At 36.8% G+C, this 9158-nt stretch overlaps 2 pseudogenes; both read left to right on the forward strand.

Annotated features, from left to right (window-relative positions):
* Positions 1–843: 843 nt before the first annotated feature.
* Positions 844–1611, forward strand: LOC149190122 (cullin-1 pseudogene; annotated as a pseudogene).
* A 55-nt stretch (positions 1612–1666) lies between these two features.
* LOC149190123 (cullin-1 pseudogene) lies at positions 1667–3013 on the forward strand (annotated as a pseudogene).
* The last annotated feature ends 6145 nt before the right edge of the window (positions 3014–9158 follow it).

Below are 9158 nucleotides of genomic sequence, written 5' to 3' on the forward strand. Positions count from 1 at the left end.
GAGAAGGGTCACACCTATAAGGATTGCATTGCTTCTCAAATTTCCAAGAGATGTCTTTATGGCATTGAAATTTTTTCCACTAGGTTTAATGGCTTGAATGTTGACTAAAAGCAAAAGTGCAGAAAAATTTGTTTGAAAACATTATTTTTACTGAAAAACAAGTGCAATTATCAACCATAAGTATTTGAAAAAATAGTTTAAATAAAAAATAAAAAAATTATGAATATGCAAATTTTGCAAGCAAAAGTATGCTTCCTAACCTCCATTATGCTACACTCTTCACATATAATCCCATATTCTCATAGATTCAATTATAAAACCCCACTCACAATGTTCATTAATAATATTTTGCATGGCCTATCTTCATCTGCATTCAAAGGAGTATGATAATGTGTAGTGTAAATGTGTGACAAACGTGAAAAATGCATACACTGGAAATTGACATAATCTATGAGGGAGAGTCCCACAAATTAACTTTTCATGGATTGAAATATAACATTGTTAGTCTTTTAGCTTAATTTTGTACGGTAGTTTGAGATGGAAGTTTATATGGTTCATAATTTATTTATTTCACGAATTGTCGGCCCAGAAATTTGGGTGTCCCATATGGAGTGGCGATCTCCGTATAAATATATCAAAATGGTTCTTCTCTTCTTCCTCACCATGTGACACAATTTCTTTTGTTTTATGGGAAGCGACCAACACAAACAGGCGCAGTCGACACAATCCGGTTACATTACCTGATAGTCTGTGCGTTCGGCAAGACTTCTCTGTAACGTTGGCAGACGTCGCTTGACAGAAGGTGACGGCTAAGAAAGGCGGGCAGTTACCACTTGTAAAAAGATGATGATGTCAACAGATACAGGTACTATAGAATTCAATGAAGGATGGGATATTATTCAGAATGGCATCCTAAAGTTGATAAAGATTCTCAAAACAGATTTAAAAGGCGAGTTTCCTGTAACTGAGTACATTAACATTTATACAACTGTGTACAAAATGCGCACCCAAAGGCCTCCTTATCTGTACTCACAACAACTCTATGACAAGTACAGGATTTCATTGGAAGAATACGTTGCTGTCACAGTATTGCCAGCTTTAGGGGAAGTGCATGATCAGTTCCTGTTGAAAGAAGTTGAGAAATGTTGGGGAAATTATGACAAGGTGCTGGTTAGACTCATCTCAAATATGTTCTTTTATTTGGATCTTTACTTCGTGGGGCAAAACTCCCTGGTTTCGCTAGTAAAAGTTGGAGTGATGTGTTTCAGTGACGTGGTGTATCACGGTATCAAGATTAATGTGAAGAATGTGGTGATTGAGTTGATTAATCGAGAGCGCGATGGAGAGCAAATTGATCGCGCATTGTTGAGAAACATTGTGAATTTTTTTGTGGAAATGGGAATGGACCGCTTGGATTTGTACCAAAAAGACTTTGAAGCTCCCATGTTGGAAGATACTGGAGCTTACTACTTTAGGAAGGGTTCATTATGGATATTAGAGGAGGATTCATGTCCTGACTATATGATAAAGGCCGAAGAATGTTTGAGACGTGAGAAAGAAAGAGTTGCTCACTTTGCATTCCAGCTACTATATTCAACTTTTGGAAAATGAGTATTCGGGGTGTCATGTTTTGCTTACAAACGACAAGAAAGACGATCTTTCGAGAATGTACAGGCTGTTCTGTAGAATACCTCAAAGCTTGGAACCTTTTGCAAATATTTTTAAACAGCATGTAATCAGCGAAGGAATAAAATTATTTAAATGGGTGGAAGATGTTGTCAAGAATAATAATATAGATGACATTCCAGCACATGAGTTTGTGGAGAAGATTATTGAAGTGCATGATAAGTGTAGTGGTTACGTTGTGGATGCATTTCAAAGAAGCAGTATTTTTTATAAAGCCTTGAGGGAAGCATTTGAAGTAATATGTGATAAAAAAGTCGAAGAAAGCACATGCACAGAGTTTCTGGCTACATTTTGTGACAACGTGCTTAAAAAGAGTGGTTTAAGTGATGATCATATTGAGGGTATTCTTGAGAATGCGGCGAATCTCCTTCAGTATGTTAGTGATAGAGATTTGTTTGGTGAATTTTACAGGAAAAAACTAGCTTCCAAATTACTACACCATAAAAGCGCAAATGAGAGCCATGAACGAGCCATGTTGTCAAAGATAAAGCATCAATATGGTCTCCAGCTAACGTCAAAGATGCAGGGCATGGTTAATGATTTCACACTGGCAAGGGAGACTCAACTTGACTTCAACACATATCTTCATGATTATTCAAATGTGCATCCTGGAATAGAGTTGACTGTTACAGTATTAAATAATGGGTTCTGGCCAACCTACAAGTTATTCAATCTCAATCCACCAGCGGAAATTCTTAAATGCATTAGGGCGTATGAAGGCTTTTATTCTACAAAATATCAGCATCGTAAACTTACATGGATGTATTGTTTGGGAAATTGTAAAATTATAGGAAACTTTGATACTAAGCCAATAGAAATTGCAGTATCAACCAACCAGGCAGTCATGCTTTTATTGTTCAATGATTTTGAAAGATTGAGCTGTGAAGAAATCAGTTCACAATTAAATTTGTGAGAGGAGGATGTTGTTAGACTGCTTCATTCATTTGTATGTGGAAAGTACAAGATTATTTTGAAGCAGCCGATGACTCAAACAATAACAAAAACTGATAGTTTTGAATTCAATGCTAGCTTCACCTGCAAATCTGCGAGGATTAAGATTTCACTTCCACAAATGGATGAGAAGAAGAGAGTCAGCGAGGTTGTAGATGGCCATAGATGCCATGCCATCGATGCTGCAATAGTTCGGACAATGAAGGCTAGAAAAGTCTTGAGCAGTCAGGAATTATTCGTTGAATGCGTTGAGCAACTGCAAGCCACGTTCAAACCAAAAGTTAAATTAATGCAGAAGCAGATTGAAGATCTGATTTCAAGGGAGTTCATAGAACGGGACAAAGAAAATTCTAATATCATTCGATATATAGCATAAAACAAATTGCTCAATATACATGGTATCATTTTCGGGTATTGTTTTAGCCCTACATTCTCAGTCATTCATTTGCAGGATACGAAACTTTTCAATTCACTTTGAACATATTGTTTTGTAGAATTTGATTTTATCTAAATTATTATTCCTGCCGTTGTAGAATTAGATTTTATGTAGCCATGATATAACGAGTTTGGTATGTGCATTGACTATTATTTTCTAGATTATTTTATATCTAATTTTTTATGGTGTTATTGGTTGCCTAGGCTCTCATCTTCTTGAGTCATCATTATAAGCTTATATTTGGCTGGAAACAGAAGTTAAACAATGGATTGTCCGGTCTCTTTTGCCAAAAATTGAACCAATTTTATTTGAAACAAATCGTTTTACTTTACCTTGATATGTGGAATTGGTTGAAAGGCCATAGTTTTTAATTATTTACTGCTAGACATGTCTCTTGTGCTAAAATTTGAACCAATTTTATTTTATTTGAACAAATGGTTTTACTTTACCTTGATATGTGGACTTCGTTGAAAAGCTATGGTTTTTAATTATTTACTGCACGACATATAGAATTAGATTTTATGTAAATTAGATTGTTTTGTAGAATTAGATTTTATGTAAATTATTATTCATGCCGTTGCACAAGCCACATGACCTTGCTTGCTAGCTACATTTTCAGCACTCCCTTTTATCTGTTTTTGTAGTTGCTCTTTATGAATTAGAATGCTTCTTGGCTTCTTACTGTGGAATCTGATTTGAAGAATTTTTTCTTCCAACCATATTCTTATGATCTGAATTTATCACCTCACTCATAAGTGCCATGTACCTTGTGTATCTTTGTGGCTTCTTACTTTGGCTAAACGTGGTATTGGGAGGTCCAACTCTCTCCTGATCATCCTTAAACAATTTGTCTACTCACGTGGCTCTAACTCTCCCTATATTGGGTGTCTCTGATTGATTGGCTGCCTCCACTTACCCTAGTCTCTTCTCCTCATCATCCTACTTATTGACCCACATGCGAACTAACCAAGTCTCAAACTATGATATTGGCTCAGGGTACTTCTTGGAAGCTCTAACATGTTCTCCTAAGAACTCCCTCATAACCATGCTTTCCTCAACCCTATGGTCTTTACTCTTCACACTTTCTTTCTTGATGCTCAAGGCTATAAATTATTTTTCCTCCACAACAAGGAAAGTACATTGTAGTGAGGGTTTGGAGGAATCCCATATGAAAATAGCCCAAAAATATATTTATAGAGAAGGTCACTAGTGGAGTTGGGCAGGTGGATGTTTTCAATGATATGTCTATAATACACTAACGCATCGGTGTGTTACTATAACTAGATGCACCAGTGTTTAATAACATATGGTGCATCATGGAAAAGTTATTATTATATATATAATTGTGTGTTAAGTACATAAGGCGCCCCGATACATATACTAATCGAGAACATTGGAAAAGGTTAAGTTTAAAAAAATATCGGTCATAAAATTAATTTTTCCCAGTCCAGAGCTATACTCCCATGACACCACAATGATAAACCCATATACAAATGCCCTAGTGCATAAACAATATGGTTTACCTTTGTGGGGTTTTTAATTTAAAAATAGCGGTGTGCTTCTTATATTGAAAGGCCATAGTTTTTTATTATTTACTGCTAGACATGTCTCTTGTGCCAAAATTTGAACCAATTTTATTTTATTTGAACAAATCGTTTTACTTTACCTCGATATGTGGACTTGGTTGAAAAGCTATGGTTTTTAATTATTTATTGCACGACATATAGAATTAGATTTTATGTAAATTAGATTGTTTTGTAGAATTAGATTTTATGTAAATTATTATTCATGCTGTTGCACAAGCCACATGACCTTGCTTGCTACATGCTCTTATGATCGGAATTTATCACCTTAGTCATAAGTGTCATGTACCTCGTGTATCTTTGTGGCTTCTTACTTTGGCTAAATGTGGTATTGGGAGGTCCAACTCTTTCCTAATCATCCTTAAACAATTTGTCTACTCACCTGGCTCGAACTCTCCCTATATTGGGAGTCTCTCATTGAGTGGCTGCCTCCACTTTCCTTAGTCTCTTCTCCTCATCATCCTACTTATTGACCCACTTGCGAACTAACCAAGACTCAAACTATGATATTGGCTGAGGGTCCTTCTTGGAAGCTCTAACATGTTCTTCTTCTACGAACTCCCTCATAGCCCTACTTTCCTCAACCCTAAGGTCTTTACTCTTTGCACTTCCTTCCTTGATGCTCAAGGCCATAAATTATTTTTCCTCCACAACAAGGAAAATACACTCTAGTGATGGTTTTGAGGAATCCCATATGAAAATAGCCCAAAAATATATTTATAGCGGAGGTCACTAGTGCAGTTGGGCGGGTGGATGTTTTTAACGGTGAGTCAATAATACATTAACGCATCGGTGTGTTACTATAACTAGATGCACTAGTGCTTAATAACATATGGTGCATCATGGAAAAGTTATTATATATATATATATATATATATATATATATATATATATATACACACCGGCGTGTTAAGTATATAAGGCACACCGATACATATACTACTCGAGAACATTGGAAAACGTTAAGTTTAAAAAAATATCGGTCGTAAGATTCATTTTTTCCAGTCCAGTGCTATACTCTCATCACACCACAATGATATATCCATATACAAATGCCTTGGCGCATAAACAATATGGTTTACCTTTGTGGGGTTTTTAATTTAAAAATAGTGGTGTGCTTCTTATATTAAATGCACTAGTGTCATTAATTGAACTAAAGGCCCCAATGCTTAATATAAAATGGTGCACCATTACAAGGTTTTTTTTTTATACAGAGAAAAACAACAGTCTGCTGCATATATAAGGTGCACATGTGCATATACTATTCAATAGCACCAAACAAGGGTTAAATTAAAAAAAGATGTTAGTTGTAAAATTCATTTTCACCATTTTGGTGTTATACTCTTACGAAGCACCGATCTAATAATTGTTTACAAAAGCCCTAGTGCGTAAACAACATAGTGCACAGTGGTAGGATTTTTTATTTTAAAAATGTCGGTGCGCTTCTTAGATAATATGCATTGGTGTTGTTAATAGAATTGTACAACCTGGTGCTTATATGCAATTGTGCACCATGGAAGGGTTAATTTTTATAAAAATAAAAAACCAACAATGCTCTGAGTAGAATATGTGCATTGTGCGCACACTACTCGATAGCACTAGAAAAGGGTTAAATTTAAAAAAATATTAGTCGTAAAATTGATTTTTACCATATTGATGCTATATTGTAATGAAGCACCGATGTTATCCCTATTTATGATAGCCCTAGTGCATAAAAAAAACATGGTGCACATGGAATAGTTTTTAATTTACAAATGGTAGTATACTTTGTATAAAATAGGCACGAGTTTAGTTAATAGAACTATATGCCCGATGCTTAACAAACAATAGTGCACTGTGGCAAGGTTATTTTTTTATAAAAATAAAAACAATGATGCACTGAGTAGGTAGCGAGATCCGGTGCATATATTAATCGATAGCACCAAACAAGGGCTAAATAAAAAAAAAATGCTGGTCGTAAAATTTATTTTTACCATTTTGGTGTTATAGTCACATAAAACACCAACTTTCCCTTTTTACGAAAGCCTCGATGTGTAAGCAATAGGGTGTACTGTGGAAAGGTTTTTAATTTAAAAAACATTGGTGTGTTACTCATATAATAAGCATTAGTGCCATTAATATAACAATACATCTCGGTGCTTAATAGAAAATGCTGCACTGTTTGAGGGTTATTTTTTTAAATAAAAAGTAACAATGCACTAAGTAACTCTCAAGCACTAGTGAATATACTACTCAATAGCACTAGAATAGTGTTAAATTTTAAAAAATGTGAGTCGTAAGATTTATTTTCACCATTTTGGTGCTATACTCCCATGAATCCCCAAAGTCAATAACCCCTTTTGTCGCCCTTTAGGGTAATGAGAAAAAAAAAGACAGAGAGAGAGAGAAAAGAGATACCCCCCACCCCTCGAAGAGGGAGAAGGGACATGTGCATCTCCCCAGAGTGAGTTTAATTTTTTTGGTTTGATTTATTTATAGAGTCTTGGATGAGATTGGGACCACCAGTGGCTGGGTTGATGAGCTTTCCCATAGTGGCCCACCTGAAAAGTGGATCCATCCTTAGCTAGGCAAGTCAGCTTCCATCTTCCCTAACCACCCATCTCAAATTTAAGATTGACAATCCACTTTGTGGATTGGGATCCACGTGCTGGCCCCTCTGACCCACTAGCCTTTGGTATGGGCTAGTGGTAATCGTGGACCGAGGCAAGCTAGTTTTGGGTCCCTAACATCTTAGTCAGAACAAGCAGGTCTGATTTTAGGTTGGGACCACTCATACTGTAGGCATTGAGCTGGATAGATGAGCAGGCCCCTCGAATTCATGATCGTGTGGTTTTCTCAAAGTCGAGAGAAATTCTGCTTCCATCAGCCCTAACCTTCCTGAAATGGGCTTTAGCGACGTTCCAGAGCCTCTTAATTAGGTCAGTCGATATATTTCTCATCTGGCCTCTCGATCAATGACGACTCAGTAGTCATTTTTGGTTGGAGGCACCCCATTTGTGGGTTGGGTTCTAGTCCTGTCCCGAGACGACCACTTCATTGTGTGGGACCTAACACTACTGGCAAGACAAACCCTGGAATCCCTAATCCCTCAAGCCACTACTACTACCGTAGCTAGAAATCCACCAGCCTTACCTACCACCTACTAGTCTTATCCAGTGATCAAATGCATAGGCAGGATCCATAGATGTACACCCATTGGAATCAGATTGACCAGCAAAGGCAGAGTCATAGGCATAGGGTAAAGTGGTGGAGGGGAAAAAAATACCAACAACAAAAGCTATGACACCTACAGTAACAAGGTAAGCATCACCAACAAAGGCAGATGCTGTAGATCCAGTTACGGGTGTAGATTTAGCAATTTTTTATGATCGAGAAGCAAAGGCATGGGTTCCAGTGCCAAGTGTAGATTCAGTTGTAGGGCTCAGGCTCAATGAACAATATGAAATAAGTCACGGGCAACCACGGGCATCAACCAATGAAACAAAATCAGATCCATGCCCAGTTAACTCAGTTGACCCCATGCCTATTTTTTATTAATCCATTAGAGAGTCAAATCAAATAGTATCCCCATCACTAGAGGAATAAGTAAGATCGACAGTAGTAGGAACCATGTTGTGTGAACTAGAACCCCAAAGCAATTGAACGAACCAAGCTGTGTGATGCATGAAATGGTCTAACTCACCATCAATATCTCTCGAATGAATGAATCAATAACCGGGACTGCTTCTATCATCTCGTACCACCAATCAATAGGGTCTAACCCAATCTATGGCACACGAACAAGCCGAGCAAGATCAAGGTGTAGCTATCTCAACGAAAAGACATAAATCAAGGTGAAAGGCTTTTACCCACATCCATAGAATAAGAAATTCCAGGTGATATCCCTTCTAGGAATAAGAATAATAAATTCCTTCAAGGTCATATCCTCCCCCCTCATTGAATAAGATAAGGAGAGGCGAATAGCTATCTAAGGAATAAGAACTTGATTCAAGGTAATATATTCCTCCCCATGAAATGAATAAGAATTGAAAGGTCAATAAGATATAGATATCCACTGAAATGATTAACCGTGCCAAGCATGCAATACATAAAAGTAATAGAAATATATCTTCCATCGCTCACCACCTCACCCCATCGGAATGCGTTGCTTTTGCATGGAGCTAAAAGTCACATGTCTGATTGATACTTTGACTGCTCTATGGATTGTTTGGAACATATGATATTCAAGAGAACTCTTGAATTTTTCAAAGAACTAGCAATAAAAAATAAAATAAAAAGAGTTTATAGGTTTGATCATCTGGTATCAGATCAATCTCGATCGATCCAAAATACTAATATGCCTGCTCTGGTCCAACACTCCCATCCATCGATCTTGATAAGGACATGAGATTGATATGATCTGAAAGACTTTTCAAGGCCAAGTCATAGGGATGGACTATGAGGGGATATATATATAAGTAGTATCACTTAGTGGAATGTATAAGGCTATACGGGCTTGAACC

Source organism: Pinus tabuliformis, chromosome 3_1 (assembly GCF_031772625.1).
Source record: "Pinus tabuliformis cultivar Carrire ecotype Pingquan chromosome 3_1, CPIR1, whole genome shotgun sequence".
Lineage (NCBI taxonomy): Eukaryota > Viridiplantae > Streptophyta > Pinopsida > Pinales > Pinaceae > Pinus > Pinus tabuliformis.